The sequence below is a fragment of the Lepisosteus oculatus genome, unplaced genomic scaffold, assembly GCF_040954835.1.
Source record: "Lepisosteus oculatus isolate fLepOcu1 unplaced genomic scaffold, fLepOcu1.hap2 HAP2_SCAFFOLD_93, whole genome shotgun sequence".
Classification (NCBI taxonomy): domain Eukaryota; kingdom Metazoa; phylum Chordata; class Actinopteri; order Semionotiformes; family Lepisosteidae; genus Lepisosteus; species Lepisosteus oculatus.
This window is the reverse complement of record NW_027168429.1, coordinates 328,703-345,184: the sequence shown is the minus strand read 5'-3', so window position 1 is coordinate 345,184 and position 16,482 is coordinate 328,703. Positions and strand designations below refer to the sequence as shown.

The 16,482-nt window shown below is 42.7% G+C and overlaps 3 non-coding genes and 1 pseudogene across 3 annotated transcripts; 3 read left to right on the top strand and 1 right to left on the bottom strand.

The window, feature by feature from the left end:
* The first annotated feature begins 207 nt into the window (after positions 1–207).
* Positions 208–280, top strand: trnar-ucg (transfer RNA arginine (anticodon UCG)). Its single transcript has one exon. It is a non-coding gene; the product is annotated as a tRNA-Arg (tRNA).
* Positions 281–7,458: 7,178 nt separating this feature from the next.
* Positions 7,459–7,540, bottom strand: trnas-cga (transfer RNA serine (anticodon CGA)). The gene has a single exon. It is a non-coding gene; the product is annotated as a tRNA-Ser (tRNA).
* A 5,656-nt stretch (positions 7,541–13,196) lies between these two features.
* Positions 13,197–13,315, top strand: LOC138236723 (5S ribosomal RNA; annotated as a pseudogene).
* Positions 13,316–14,084: 769 nt separating this feature from the next.
* On the top strand, positions 14,085–14,158 carry trnat-agu (transfer RNA threonine (anticodon AGU)). Its single transcript has one exon. It is a non-coding gene; the product is annotated as a tRNA-Thr (tRNA).
* Positions 14,159–16,482: the final 2,324 nt, after the last annotated feature.

The window sequence follows — 16,482 nt, the reverse complement described above, 5'->3', positions numbered from 1 at the left end:
GAAGAAAACCTTTTTTCTTTGAATTCAAAATCAATCAGAATTTCAGCATGACACACCAACACTTTTTCTGTTTTAAGGAGATGATATTTTAAACCTGATAAAAATAGTAGGAAACACAAGTTTCTTGCTGTGAAAATTTAGATGGGGAAGTGTACTACTGGTAGCAGTGTAGAGCTCTCTGTGGTGGAGTGCAAGCGCATGTTCTATGGGCCAGTGGCGTAATGGATTACGCGTCTGACTTCGGATCAGAAGATTGTAGGTTCGAGTCCTGCCTGGTTCGTGAGGCTTTTAAACCTCTCAGGTTCCTCGGTAACAGGTTGCCGTCATGTATATGAACTATAGAAAAGCATCTGCCACAACAAGTAAATTAGCACGCAAGTGCGGGCTAGTTAACACAGAACTGTATGGAGATCATCTCCAGCTCCGAGCTCAATTGCAATGATAAAACATGCAGAACAGAACTGGAGAGCAGCTGAATTTGTGCTCAGTAGGGTGGGGAGGACTCAGCATTGCTATTGTTCTAATTGGCATGAACTGCAGGGGATCTGAATCAGAACACGTCACTTAGTTCGATCATTGGGTCAATATGTAGGCCACGTTAATATAAAATTATTACTTTGTCTGTCTCGTCTTTGTATATAGCTGAATGTCCCTGACAATTTCATGTTAGTTTTTAAGAACGACATTGGTGCTAATATATACATATATAGCATATAAGGAACACGTAAAAGTTTAGTCCATGCTGAAAAGATAAGAAAACCGCCACAACGTTTCATCTTGGAATAAATCTTTACTTGTTGTTTTGCAGCCTACCCATTCTGACCTAACTCCTCCCTTGAAATTCCCTAACAGATAAGGGTACGTAACGGCTCATGCGATGCTCAGTTGCAATTTGTCCCAAAACAAACAAGAGCAGCAGCTGAGGGTTTGAGTTTGAACATGCACTGTATTAAAGCAGCTTTTATTTCCATTGATAAATGCTAGATATTCCTACAGAGATTCTCCAGGTAGTAAGCGATTCCTGTTTCTGTTTCTATTTCTGTTTCATATATATATATACAGTATATATACAGTATTGTACTATTATTATATAACTGTTACACTGTGGCTGTATTGTGTGTGTTAAGCTGCTGTTGCACTGCAATTTCCCTCACGGGATCAATAAAGTATCTATAAGAAGACATTACCAACAACGACCACAAGATGGAGATATTGTCTAGACATTACCAACAACGACCACAAGATGGAGATATTGTCTAGACATTACCAACAACGACCACAAGATGGAGATATTGTCCAAAGAGGCAAGAAGGGCAAAGCTGCGATAAGGTAAAATCATTTTTTGTAAGAGATTGCTGTCAGAATGCACATCCGTATCCCAAACAGAATCTCTAGTTAAATATGATCATTTGTGAAACAGGCAATTGAGTGTCTGCTACAATATGATTGCTACAGATGCAGCCATTCAAAATGCGCGGGCGTACGCTGTACGCAGTCTACCACAAGTTACCGGTAAATACCGCGAGTTACCGGTAAATACCGCTAGCAAAATAATAGTATCCGGAATTTCCGCAAGGTGGAGCTAATAAAGCTCAACTTCTCATGTTTGAGCTGTAGCCATCAAAGTCTTTAATGAAGATATTACTAATAGTATTAATAATAAATGAACTTGGACAAGCTGTAAACTCAAAGTATTGCCCTGGTCCACATTATTTTTTTCATTGACCGTCTTTGTAAAAGTAACACCACAGCATTTCGCAATCACGCATTTTTTTCCAATCATGCAAAGTACAGTAATTTTTGAGAATCGATTCACCATGCCTTTCACATGCTCATAAAAGAGGTTGATTTAGGAACATAAACATATTACCGTATGCAAACTGTACTGTATACAGTTTGTATATGTATATGTATATGTATATTTAATGTCTTAACTGTGCCCGTTTAAGTATTGAATATTTATATGGAATTTTACCACTGAAGGGAAATCTTAGTGCCTGAGCATAAAAAGAATAGGAGCATACTGCAACACGTGTGAAGGCCATAAACGATATTAATTTTGGAACATAAACATACAGTATATGGCTGGTCTCGGTACTTTAAAGAAAACATACACGAAACATGGTTTCATTATGACCAGAATCGGTCTTGAGATATTTTTAACTTGATTTACAGTATTTGAGAGGTATGTCTTGACACCGATACTACGTAAATACTCCTCACGTATATGTTTCTAGGTTTATATTATGCATTTCATACGGTCAAATTGCTTTTGAGCAACTGATAAGAAGCGCGAAACGGTATGCCCAGGGCGTTTTAGTTTTCGTTTTGTTTTAATGCAGTGCAGTGGATTGATTAGAGATATCAAGTACATACAAGTCATTTTTTAAATGTTGTAGTTCGTCTTGTAAAAATGTTACGAGTACATCTTCTGTCAACAATTACACAGGTTCTGTTTCCATATTGCGGTTTTTGGTTATGTAATATTATTTTCTAATTTCACGTTGTGAATATATGATTTGGGCAAACAGAGCCGCAAAGAAGTACATTATGGGTTGTTGTTGTTTTTTTGCAGTTTTATCTAAAATAAGCGATGCTTAAACCTTTGTCTGATTCTTGTGAAACTATCCACACGACAGTTACCTAGGAGTTGACTTCAGTGATGTCACTGATGGGATGTTTCTAAAAATCCATCCTCTGTAAAACATCTTCTCTAGTTGTTCTGCATATGTATTCGCTAATGAAGCTGTGTGTTCTGAGCCTGGTTCTCTACATTTCTGTATGAACCAGCTTAGAGGGCTAAAGACAGCTTGTGTTTAAATTGAGTGTAAGGTAATTTATGCTTCTAAAGTCATGGTCAGCATTTATTATTGTACTGTGCTGTAAACTTCTTCTGTGCCTAATTACATTATTTTATAGTCGATAATGTTTCTGTAGTGCTTTTTCAGCCCTCAGCATGTGTCTGCGCTGGTGGTGCTGTGGGTTAGGTTCCTGACTCCTATGTCACATGGTCTGTGGTTGAATCTCATGGAACTATGACTTTAATTTTTAACAAACATTTCTTTGAAAAAATGAAACATTTCCCTTGGTCAGAGATTAAATAAAACCTCACTCGCATCAAAACAAATTTATATTTCTAAATATCACAACATGATCGAATTTACGTCTTTTTAATAACAATGAATAGTCACCTATGCGTTACAAAATAAACATTTATATTGATTTGAATCGCGTTTTGATTTAAATCGTAAACGCGTGTTTAAATATATGTGTTTAAAGGCGATATACTGTATAAAAGCGCTTATTCTTATGGAATGTGTTCGGCCGGGGATTCAAAAAAAATATTTTTTTTAATCGCGTATCTAAGGAAAATTGCAGTATAACTTTGTTCATGCACAAACAGTGGCATGTTACATTATAATTTGGGTGTCTCCTCTTGCCAGAAAGCTCTAAATTGCATTTTGAGTGCGGTTTTTGACTTTTTCTAAATTGCAACCCATAAATAAAGCTGATACAGTTTAGACTTACTGTATTCTAAACTGTATTACAACATCACATTGGACAATGCAACGTAAATTGCAAAAATGCACTTGGAATCTGTCCAAGCCCTACTACAAAAATTATTTAAACTGCGACACTTATCATTCATCTTTAAATAAACTTTATTTTATATAGCGTTTTAAGCGAATAGGTAATTAGATTGCTCATAAACCTAATCGCTTTTTCTACATAAACACAGCGTGATTGCTCTCTGAAAATGTTTTTTTCTTTATATTTAGGCTCAGATTTCAACTATAGATCGTATTATTATAAACTTTCTTGGAAAAATGTCTTTTATGTAAACCATGTTTGCTATTAATTCATTTAGGGCTAAAATACGTTCATTGTCTTCCAATCGAGTCGAGTTGACATTGGAAGCTTGCCACGCCCGGACTGTTACACCAACGCATTAGCATGTTGAAGCGATTTCATTGAGGAGGCCATCTACTAGTTAACACTGTACTTCCTACTTTGAAAATACCTGTGAAATTGGTTTAATTCGTCACAGCCAGCACTCCGGCAGAGAGGGGGGTTGTACTCGTTAATGTCTGATGACATACAAGTGGAAAGATTACAGATTTTAATCGTCTTTTTTCTGAACCAGGGAAAATCTGATCATGTTTCTCTATAACAATAATAAAAAACTTTATTTTCAATTATTTTACATATCCCGCTTGCACATCGCATGACTTTAATAAATCTATTCTTTATTAATACTAAATAAATAATACTAAAAATACTACAGCAAAGAGGTCACTTGATTTTTGGAATAATTCCAAATAGCACAATGATCCACTGGCATCCCTGAAGTCTGTTTAGTGCATAATCTTCCAAATACAATCACTAAGCAATTATAAGAATTATACCATCCTATTTCTTTGTGATGTCCTGTAAAAACTAAACCTATTTTTATAAGGCTTTTACTCAAAAGATTTCCAAACACACAAAGCATTTGTGAAGTACTATAGTATTTCTAAAGGTTACTGGTACAACATCAATTATTAAAGCTTAACAATAAAGTTTAGATTGCTGACTATGGACTAACTTCATTAACTAACTGCAATGCAACAGTATACATTTTACAAGAATATCTGGTTGAATTCTTGCATTTGTAGCCAATTTAATGCGAGAGAAATAAGCCAATTTAATTATTTCACAAAAAATAATGTAATATAAAATGGATGTTTTTAACTTTATTGTAGTGTTTTAGAAACTAATATGTCTTCAAAAATGGTTGTTTTTCACTCCTAGGAATGAAAGCTGTTGTTATATAATGTTTATTTTCAAATTTTGAAAAATCAAAGGATTCTAGCTTTCTCCCCTTGCAGGCATCGGACACAGAGAACCTCATGGTTTTCCTAAAAATCATTTTATGTTCCCTGGTGTTCCAAACTTAGTTTTAATCAATTTTAATTTGTTATTATGTTAAAAACAGGGTAATAAATTTCTAATTGGACTATAAATAATGTCATATTGTCTGCTATAAAACTGATGTTTTCAACTCTATTGTAGAGATTCTAGAATCAACTAATAGAGAATTGAAATAAAAAAGGGCATAAGAAAACATTACCAACAACGACCACAAGATGGAGATATTGTCTAGACATTACCAACAATGACCACAAGATGGAGATATTGTCTAGACATTACCAACAACGACCACAAGATGGAGATATTGTCCAAAGAGGCAAGAAGGGCAAAGCTGCGATAAGGTAAAATCATTTTTTGAAAGAGATTGCTGTCAGAATGCACAACTGAATCCCAAACAGAATCTCTAGTCAAATATGATCATTTGTGAAACAGGCAAATGAGTCTCTCAGGTGCCCATTGCTCATTTTCAGACACATTTATGCAATACTTTCACCATGCGTTGAGCAATAGGGATTAAAGATACCAGAGGTAAGGTTTAAAAGTGATTCTGAGGTGCAACACATCAGCGATACAGCTAGGCATCTGAAATGCGGGGTTTGAGAGCCCTTCAGGGAACACCGTACCCTAAAGGTACCAGAAGTCCACTAGTATAAGCATTAAGTCACTGTCACCCCTATTACAATGTGATTGCTACATATCTTCATTTCTTTGGTTTTTAAGGAGTAAGAGTGCAGGGGGTCTAAATCTGCGATCCAGTGTGTTGAAGTATTTCACAACACTACCTGTAGCCCGTATGGAAATAAATACTAATTCTGATTATTGTCCTGGGCATGTACCAATAAATCACTGAGCATATATATATATATATCACTGTGTTGAAGCTAGAGACCTGTATGTAATATTATGGTGCTAAAATGTCATTTTCACATATATTAATGTAATAAATGATTGCTTATGCTTAATAAACAAATCTAATTAAAATAAAAACTTAAGTTTTGTATTTGTCTTGTACCATAGAACATGATTTTCTTTGTATTTCAAGCCCACAAAGTGTCCAAATGATGCACGACATGATATAAGGAAGATTATCACATGAAAAATCGGTATTATCTTTCTCATGAAAATGCATTCCTTTCATTACCTTTTAATTTTTAAAATGAACTCAAGTTGTGTATAATGTAATAATTTAAGTAGAATAGATTCTAATAATATAATGATCCAGTGTGTTGCACTACTTCACTGCTTCACTGTTCTATGCCGTCTGGAAATAAATCATCAGACTGCTTACTGCCCTGGGCTTGTACCAATAAATTACAGGAGCACATCTATATATCACTGCGTTGAAGCAGGAGACACACAATCACTGCAAACACATCCTAAATACAGTGTTCCAGCACCTTTGACCTCATCCAGAACGTATCATTCTTGAAAGGGATTGCTGTCTGAATGCACATCTGAATCCCAAACAGAATCTCTAGTAAAATACGATCATTTGTGAAACAGGCAAATGACTGTCTCAGGGGCCCATTCCTCATTCTCAAGACACATGTATGCAGTACGTACACCATGCATTGAGCAAAAGGGATTAAAGACACCACATGTAAGGTTAGAAGTCATTCTGACTATATTCTAAAATATTGGACTCATATTCTTATGATGGCAGACATGATGCTGCGTTTAAAACCGGGGTTAATGGACATTATATGACTGTCAATTCTGTTTTGTTTTGGAGACTCTTGGCTGCCTATATGGTACAGTGCAGCGTGAAGGAAACATTTTCCAAAACTGTGTCAGCTCAAAAGTTGTAAGAGAACCTCTCCAGCTGCTTTAACTCTCTTCATTTTTGTCATTTAATTGTCTGTCGGCACTATGTGGCAGCGTTGCATGACAACCCATCTCACCACGGAAAGGAACCTAACAGCTTTGGTAAGAGAGGAGAAAAGGACCTGGCCAGTAAGGGGCTCGAACCCACGACTTTGGCGTTATTAGCACCATGCTCTAACCAACTGAACTAACCGGCCTCATGACAGTGGTCCTCTCTGTGCAGCGCCTTTTACTTCCATTGACAAATGATAGCGATTCGAAGAGAGATCCTTCAGACCAGCAAGCAAACCCACGGCTATTTCGGTTTTCTATCTAGGCAACGTTGGTGTCTGCAATAGCATACATGAAAGCGTGATGCAATTTCTGTGGCTACATTTGTTGCACGTCATGCACAGTAAGAGTGTTTCTAACACCAAATAAAAAGTCAACAATTAACGATCACGCCTTCTCCTCAGTTAACCCACTGAAACCCTTGCTGTTAACAGATCTTTACTGCGTGCTTTACGAGCACCTACATATCGTGTCGGTTCTTTCAGCTTTATTCATTAGGTTTTCAAAGGCATAAGTAGAGCACCAGAGGTGCGAACGCAAGATGTGTGGTTATCTGAAGAACTCATTTCCATGGCAGCAGGGCCAAGTTATTTAGCGTATTTATAGTACCAGGAAAGGAGAAGCAGCACTTCACCTTTGCCGCGGAGGCACAAGGATACGTGTGGCAAACGCCATAGTCGGCAGGATTCAAACCTGCGCAGGGAGTTCTCAACGGATTTCGAGTCCATCGCCTTAACCACTCGGCCACAACTACAGCGAGCTCACCCCCGCCGCATTCCTCCTATAATCTAACACGGCAGGATGCGAGGTGGCTGCGGAAACGTTTTCAAAGTCGCTCTCCGTTAAAAAAAAATAAATACCTTTGACAAAATACGTGCCGGCAGACAGACATGCCTCAGAGGGTTTAAGGCTGGCTTCACGTTCAAATGATAAAGTCTCCCCGTCCGGATGTCAAAATGCAACTTTGGCAGACAGAAAAAACATCAACAAACCACAAATGTGGATAAGGATTTTACAAGCTGCACCACACTGCACTTTCCAAAGCATTTACATTCCTGTTAGACGCAGGAATTGCCTTTGATTTGCGTGCTTACGAACGCCATGGAAAACGAAACAAAACTAAAGCCCTCAGCTCCTGCACTTGATTATAATGCCGTTACGTGTCGAAGCAGGAATTTATGTCATCCTACCACTGCAACACGGGGAATAGAGGGAAATGAGCACACGCTACGTACGTCTCAATCACTCCCTAGAGTCGTAAGGCGCATTGAAGGGTGCACCCCCATCATTTATCGTTGCGCCTCTGTGAAAGGAAAGCTCTTGAGCAGTCTTTGAAACAGCTCGGATTAAACACTTGATTGCTTCCATGTGTATCTGGAGCCCATTTCTTATTTTCACTTCACGCCGCCCAAAGCATTTCTAAAACATGAGATTCGCGTTTGGGAATGCGCCCTGCCCTACGAATAAAACAGGTCTACGGGTCTGAAACCTGCTCCACGGAAAACAGTTCTGTTGCGCTTTTGATCAAAGGGAGATTCGCTGTTCTTACTTTTTGATGACATAACACCCAAAGGGGCTTCTTTGGAGCTGGATTCCAACCAGCATCCTAAAGTTTCTTGGCGGTATCCTTTACAGTCCTCTGTTCGGTCGACAAGGGACAGAAGGGGGCAGCTTTCCTCACACACACAGTGCAATGTACTGTAGTGTTCCCGTTCATTGAATTCGCAGTTCTGCATCAGACCTCTAACTCGTTTCCTTAGCTTGGATTTAAGCCATGAAGCAGGCTTCTAGTGTATAAACGTCTAGAGGAATCACAAACTATTTGAGAGGCCATCATCCCAGGGGGAACTGACAAAGTCTATCTCTAAACACCTAGCGCAATCTCTCGAGAGACTGTCAAAAATCGCTTTCTCCGTTTCCGTTGCAAGTAAGTGAAAACGCGGTCTCAAACCAGAGCCACTTGGCAGCAGCGGCACGTAAATACTGTTACTGTCACTGCGCGATACTGACGTTAGCCTACTATACCATGTTCAGCCACCGCTAGGAAATGTACGGCTCTAGTACTGGAGCAAACAACAGGAGGGCCAAAGGCACACGGGCACACATGTCAGACATGGAGAGTGACGAGAATGGGACTCAAACCCATGCGTGCAGAGTACAGTGGATTAGCAGTCCATTGCCTTAACCACTCGGCCACCTCATCTAGGAAACTGGGCTGTCCAGACATGGGTTGCCGCGCTCCAGATGATCTTTTTCTTTTTTTTCCCTCGTACTCGAGGGTCATTTTCCTGTTCCACATGCGATTTCAACATTTTCCTTGGGAGATGTCAAGCCAGCAAGCCACTACTGTGGTTCAGTGGCCATTGTGGAGTTCAGTGGCCCTGTTGTACACAGAATGCACATTGAGCTCCTTGGACATGAAAAGTTCCAGATAAAAGCCATTTGTCATCCTTTCTCTTGGTGTCGATGTTGCTATTGTATGTAAAGGTGGCAACTTGCTCAGCGAACAGGCGGAGCACACACCGAATGCAGATGTGTCTGAGTGGTGTGTCCAAGTGGCTGCAAAACGACAGCACTCCCGGGGTGCCGTGGCTTAGTTGGTTAAAGTGCCTGTCTAGTAAACAGGAAATCCTGGGTCCGAATCCCAGCGGTGCCTTTTTTGTTCTGTGTTCTTGAACAGAACTGGTCATTATGGACAACCGCCTACAGCTAGACTTAATTAAATGCAAGTATTCATTTCCTGTCTTTAACGCGACTTGTTTTTCTTAAAATGGATGCAACTTGCAAAACATGAAATACAAACCTTGCTAATCAGCGCTAGCGGCTGGCAAAAAAAAAGAAGTCAGCAATGTTTTTTTTCTTTAACCTTAACCCTGCTAATAGAGAAGAGTTAAACGACCGAGTCTATGCAGCTTAAACGGTGCGCACGTCGGGTTCTTAGCTGAAAGGGTGGTAAATCACGCTCACCCCAGTCCTTAATCTTTTAAAAGGATACAAAATTGAACCTAGTCGCCACATCACATACATCCTGTTCAATAATAAAAAGGTAACATCTATCCTCGCTCCAGAGTAAATCTCACGTTGAGGGCACCTTTATTTTTCACTTTGCCGTGAATCGAGCTCGGCTGCACAGAGGAGAGAGCAGAGCAATGAGGTCACGGGGACAGGGGAGTCACACGCTGGCGGTTTGAATACGCGGAAGATCACTGAGGGATCCACAGTATATGGACCCTCCGTGCGCCATCAGTCCGCACTCCGGACTCTGAATCCTGCCATCCGAGTTAAGATCTCGGCGGAACCTGAGGCGCAGTTCCTTCTTAAAACGTAATCTGGTGAGCATTTCTAGAATCGTACTTGTATAGATGCAGCCTTTAATGTGTTGCTAGGTTAAAATTGATGACTTCTTGTATTTCAGTAGGCAACTGCCCTGTTGATTTCAGATTTAATTTCTTTATTACAGGGGCGCTTTTATGAAGACAGAGTCATGTTCAGGTACTTTGCTTGATGGAGGAAGCTCATTTCGGACTCTGTGATCTGCTCACCTGGAAAGGTCTGCTGTACTACTACAAGAGAGAAGTAGAGTCTGGAAGAAGGGACAATTTTATGATTCTTTGGAAGGTAGGTTTTTTTTTCTTTGAAATCGAAATGAATCAGAATATCAGTGCAAAAGACAAACTCTTGGTTTGGTTTAAAGAGATATGGTTTTAAAACAGACAAAATGTAGAAAACAGGTGTTTCTCACTTTTGGAAAAGAATGGACCGGGGGTAATAGTTTACTAGTTGCAGTGCTGAGCTCACCGGGTTGCAGTCCCGCAATGGATAACGCGTTTGACTATGGATCAGGAGATTGTAAGTTTGACTCCTGCCTGGCTCGGGTCGTTTTTAAACGCATCGGGCTACTCCCCTAAGTAGTCTGTGCTACTTACTGCATTGTAATCGTACTCAGTAAGAGATTTCCTTCATGTAAATGAACTGCACCTGACAGCTTTAGAAAATCACCTGGGCTCAGTACGGTGCTGAGAGCTCAGCGTTGCTGTTGTTCTAATTAGCACGCACTGCATCGGCTATGAACCCGAACTTTTCAATTATTCCGATCATTAAGTCAACACGTAGTCCACATGAAAGGTAGAAATATTCTCTTGTCTGTCTCTTGTTTGTATAGAACTGAATGTCCCTGACAATGTACTGTTAGTTTTAATTGAAGAACGGCATTTGTGTTCAAATATATCAGACAAGTTTACGTAACTGCTCATGCGACACTCAGTTGTAATTAGTCAAGAAATAAAGTCGAACAACAGCTGCGGGTTTGATTCTGAACGTATCAGATTGCAGCGCCTTTTACTTCAATTGACAAATGATAGAGATTCGAAGAGAGATCCTTCAGACCAGCAAGCAAACCCACGGCTATTTCGGTTTTCTATCTAGGCAACGTTGGTGTCTGCAATAGCATACATGAAAGCGTGATGCAATTTCTGTGGCTACATTTGTTGCACGTCATGCACAGTAAGAGTGTTTCTAACACCAAATAAAAAGTCAACAATTAGCGATCACGCCTTCTCCTCAGTTAACCCACTGAAACCCTTGCTGTTAACAGTTCTTTACTGCGTGCTTTACGAGCACCTACATATCGTGTCGGTTCTTTCAGCTTTATTCATTAGGTTTTCAAAGGCATAAGTAGAGCACCAGAGGTGCGAACGCAGAATGTATGGTAATCTGAAGAACTGCTTTCCATGGCAGCGGGTCCAAGCGATTTAGCGTTTTTATAGTACCGGGAAAGGAGAAGCCTGCAGTCGCCGTTGCGCATTCGCAGCATGTCCCGGGATGCAATTCGGCCTCATTTGCATAACTCCAGACCGGCAGATCGCCACGCAAGCTCGCGACGTGCGCCTGCCACACACCGAACAAACCTTTTCAGCAATTTCCAAAAAACGGGCCTGCTCGCCTGCCCACAAGGCTCCGTCTCTTACCTGCTCTCCAGAGCCTGCTGCCTTCTGTGCTTTTCTCTCGGCACCGCTGCAGCGCACACAACTCCTGCAGCGGGAGGGGGGGAGAAAGTTCCCGCGCTCCGCCGCAGGGAAGGCTCGCTCCGTGCGCACACGTCCTTTCGATGCCAGTCCAACAAGTGCTCCGCATTAGCTGCGTCGGGGCTCCGGCGTGTCGCACCTCACCTCACCTCGCACTGCCCCCTCCTTGAATGTCTGCCGCTGGGCATGCCCCGCTCTCCTCCGCCTTATCTTATCGCGTGTGAGCACCGACAATGGCCACAATGCCGGGGAATGGCACCTGTAAAGTGTTAATTGGGGCACAGGAACAGCCCGTCTCGTCTCGGGGGGGCCGGCTTCAGAGACAATACAGCAAACACAGCGGGGCGGGGGAAGAAGACGACACCACACATGCGGGTACATTCAGCTCCGGCGGGAACGAGACATTTGTCGGTCTTTTCAAGTGCCGAGAGCCGAGCAATCCTTCACTTGTATCGTTTCTCCCCGGTGACTAGATCTGGCCCTGCGACTCTCGACTGGGCTCACCCCCGGGGCAGCCCAGCAGGTGTGAGCCTGGCCGGCACCCGGATGGGAGATTCCACCCCGGAAAAGCTCCGGTTGCTGCTGCTCCTGCAAGAGGTGTGACTGGGACCAGTAGGGAGCGCTCACCCTGCGGGCTGTGTGGCTCTCTTATGCCCCAGCCTCCTGATGGCGACACTCTGCTGCACAAACAGGCGCCGTCCTTCGGGGGAGGCGTCAAACCTAGGTCCCGACCCTCCTTGGCCATTAGGAAACCCCAGGGCGTCTCTCAAAAAGAGATGCCGGGGGTGTCCCTCTGGTGTTAGTGCTCCCCTTTACACATCAGTCGGGGTCTCCTCCTAATCCCCGTCTCACCTGTAACAATCAATGACGAGGCCCCCCTGTCCGTGAGATTTAGTACTCGCGCAAGAGACCGGGGGCAGAGCGCGAACGCGGTCCCCCGCCCCCCACAAAGTGCGCGCTCCGGGTTCCCTCTCGGGGCCCTGCAACACAGCTGAAGGGCAGCGAGAAGGAGCCTCTTGCTCTGACGCCGCAAGGCCACAAGAGGACGGAGGCGCCGCGCGCCCGGCCGACGTGTTGGACCGGTGCGCTTTACGTGCTGAAATAAACACGCGAAAGCCCCGAAATGTTTCCAGAGTGCTGTGCACTGGAGGTTTTTGTCTGGTGAAGACTTGCCTGGTGCTCCTCCGTGCAGATTGTTTGTCCTCCTCCAGTGCGGGACGAGCCAACACAAGGGAGCGCATTCGCCAACATCCAGGCACGCAATGCGATTTGGAAAGCAGCTCCTTTCCAAAGAGTTGCACACGAACGATCCTTCAGTCCCGCTCGGTGGGCACGGAACCCCCGCCACACACAGCTTCAAGTAGCGAGTCAGGCGCCGGGGCTTTCGCTTACGGCCACACCACCCTGAACACGCCCGATCTCGTCTGATCTCATAAGCTAAGCAGCGTCGGGCCTGGTTAGTACTTGGATGGGAGACTGCCTGGGAATACCAGGTGCTGTAAGCTTTTGCTCTCCCGGCCAGCAGGGGTCGCCGTTGGTGCGTAGGCTTTGGGAGGAAAACCTGCAGGATGGAAAGGTGATCTATAGCCTCATCTCTAGAGATGTTTTGTTGCTGTGGCATGTGTGTGACCCATAATCCAAAAAAACCCCGTCTGTAAAACGAATATCGAAGCTGCCTCTAAATCTGCAAATGAAGATGAGTCGATAAACCACTCGTTTTTCGTATAACTAGACATATATTTATTTGTTACCGATTTCATTCATTGAGCACGGATACAATAGAGGTACAGCCATTCACTGTTTGACATGTCTGCACTGGTACAGAACCGAGCAATCAGAAAACGGGTGAAACTGTCTTTAGACTCAGCATACAGTAACCACTCGGCCACCTCGTCTAGGAAACTGGGCTGTCCTGACATGGGTTGGCGCACTCCAGTTGATCTTTTTCTTTTTTTTCCCTCATACTCGAGGGTCATTTTCCTGTTCCACATGCGATTTCAACATTTTCCTTGGGAGATGTCAAGCCAGCAAGCCACTGCTGTGGTTCAGTGGCCAGTGTGGAGTTCAGTGGCCCTGTTGTACACAGAAAGCACATTGAGCTCCTTGGACATGAAAAGTTCCAGATAAAAGCCATTTGTCATCCTTTCTCTTGGTGTCGATGTTGCTATTGTATGTAAAGGTGGCAACTTGCTCAGCGAGCAGGCGGAGCACACACCGAATGCAGATGTGTCTGAGTGGTGTGTCCAAGTGCCTGCAAAAGGACAGCACTCCCGGGGCGCCGTGGCTTAGTTGGTTAAAGCGCCTGTCTAGTAAACAGAAAATCCTGGGTCCGAATCCCAGCGGTGCCTTTTTTTGTTCTGTGTTCTCGAACAGAACTGGTCATTATGGACAACCGCATACGTCTAGACTTAATTAAATGCAAGTATTCATTTCCTGTCTTGAACGACTTGTTTTTCTTAAAATGGATGCAACTTGCAAAACATGAAATACAAACCTCGCTAATCAGCGCTCGCGGCTGGCAAAAAAAAAAGAAGTCAGCAATGTTTTTTTCTTTAACCTTAAGCCTGCTAATGGAGAAGAACCTAGTCGCCACATCACATACATCCGTTTCAACGATAAGAAGGTAACAACTATCCTCACTCCAGAGTAAATCTCACGTTGAGGGCATATTTTTTTCCACTTTACCATGAGTCGGGCTCAGCTGCACAGAGGCGAGAGCAGAGCAATGAGGTCAGGGGGATAGGGGAGTCACACGCTGGCGGTTTGAACACGCGGAAGATCACTGAGGGATCCACAGTATGTGGACCCTCCGTGCGCCATCATTCCACACTCCAGGCGCTTTTATGATGACAGAGTCAAGTTCAGGTACTTTGCTTGATGGAGGAAGCTCATTTCGGACTCTGTGATCTTCTCACCTGGAAAGTTCTGCTGTACTACTACAAGAGAGAAGTAGAGTCTGGAGGAAGGGACAATTTTATGATGCTTTGGAAGGTAATGTTTTTTTTTTCTTTGAAATCGAAATGAATCAGAATATCAGTGCAAAAGACAAACTCTTGGTTTGGTTTAAAGAGATATGGTTTTAAAACAGACAAAATGTAGAAAACAGGTGTTTCTCACTTTTGGAAAAGAATGGACCGGGGGTAATATTTTACTAGTTGCAGTGCTAAGCTCACTGGATTACAGCCCTGCAGTGTCATACGAGGGCCAGTGGTGCAATGGATAATGTGTCTGACTATGGATTAGGAGTTTGGAGGTTCGACTCCTGCCTGGCGCTGGTTGTTTTTAAACACATCAGCCTACTCCCTAAGTAGTCTGTGCTACTTACTGCATTGTAATCGTACCCAGTAAGAGATTTCCTTCATGTAAATGAACTGCACCTGACAGCTTTAGAAAAACACCTGGGCTCAGTACGGTGCTGAGAGCTCAAGTTGTGTATAATGTAATAATTTAAGTAGAATAGATTCTAATAATATAATGATCCAGTGTGTTGCACTACTTCACTGCTTCACTGCTCTATGCCGTCTGGAAATAAATCCTCAGACAACTTACTGCCCTGGGCATGTACCAATAAATTACAGGAGCACATCTATATATCACTGCGTTGAAGCAGGAGACACAATCACTGCAAATACATCCTAAATACAGTGTTCCAGCACCTTTGACCTCATCCAGAATGTATCATTTCTTGAAAGGAATTGCTGTCCGAATGCACATCTGAATCCCAAACAGAATCTCTAGTAAAATACGATCATTTGTGAAACAGGTAAATGTCTCAGGGGCCCATTCCTCATTCTCAAGACACATGTATGCAGTACGTACATCATGCATTGAGCAATAGGGATTAAAGACACCACAGGTAAGGTTAGAAGACATTCTGACTATATTCTAAAATATTGGACTCATATTCTTATGATGGCAGACATGATGCTGTGTTAAAACCGGGGTTAATGGACATTATATGACTGTCAATTCTGTTTTGTTTTGGAGACTCTTGGCTGCCCATGTGGTACAGTGCAGCGTGAAGAAAACATTTTCCAAAACTGTGTCAGCTCAAAAGTTGTAAGAAAATCTTTCCAGCTGCTTTAACTCTCTTCATTTTTGTCATTTAATTGTCTGTCGGCACTATGTAGCAGCGTTGCATGACAACCCATCTCACCACGGAAAGGAACCTAACAGCTTTTGTAAGAGAGGAGAAAAGGACCTGGCCCGTACGGGACTCGAACCTACAACCTTGGTGTTATTAGCTCTAACCAACTGAGCTAACCAGCCTCACGACAGCAATCCTCTCTGTGCTGCAAAAAATCGAACTCAGGGAATTTCTTTTGCCCTCCTTTGAATTGAAAGCCGTGTAATTCAGTGTACGGGCTTTCTCGTGCAGTTTTATAGTTCTTGTAACCCAAATCCTACACTGGCGTGAAGTGACCCCCCATTTCACAGCATTTTTCAGCTGATTTAAAATGTACCTAAAGGAGAAGCATTATTGAAGACCATCAATTACCAAGAGCTTTTGTCAAAGGTTTTGGTGGTCATTTTGAATGACCACAGAGCGCTGTGACCTCAGTTTTACATCTCATCCAAGAGACAGCGCCCTTTTACAACACAGCATCTCCGTCACTATGCTGGGGCATTGGGACCCGCACAGACCTCAGGGTGAGCGCCCCCCCGCCGGCAC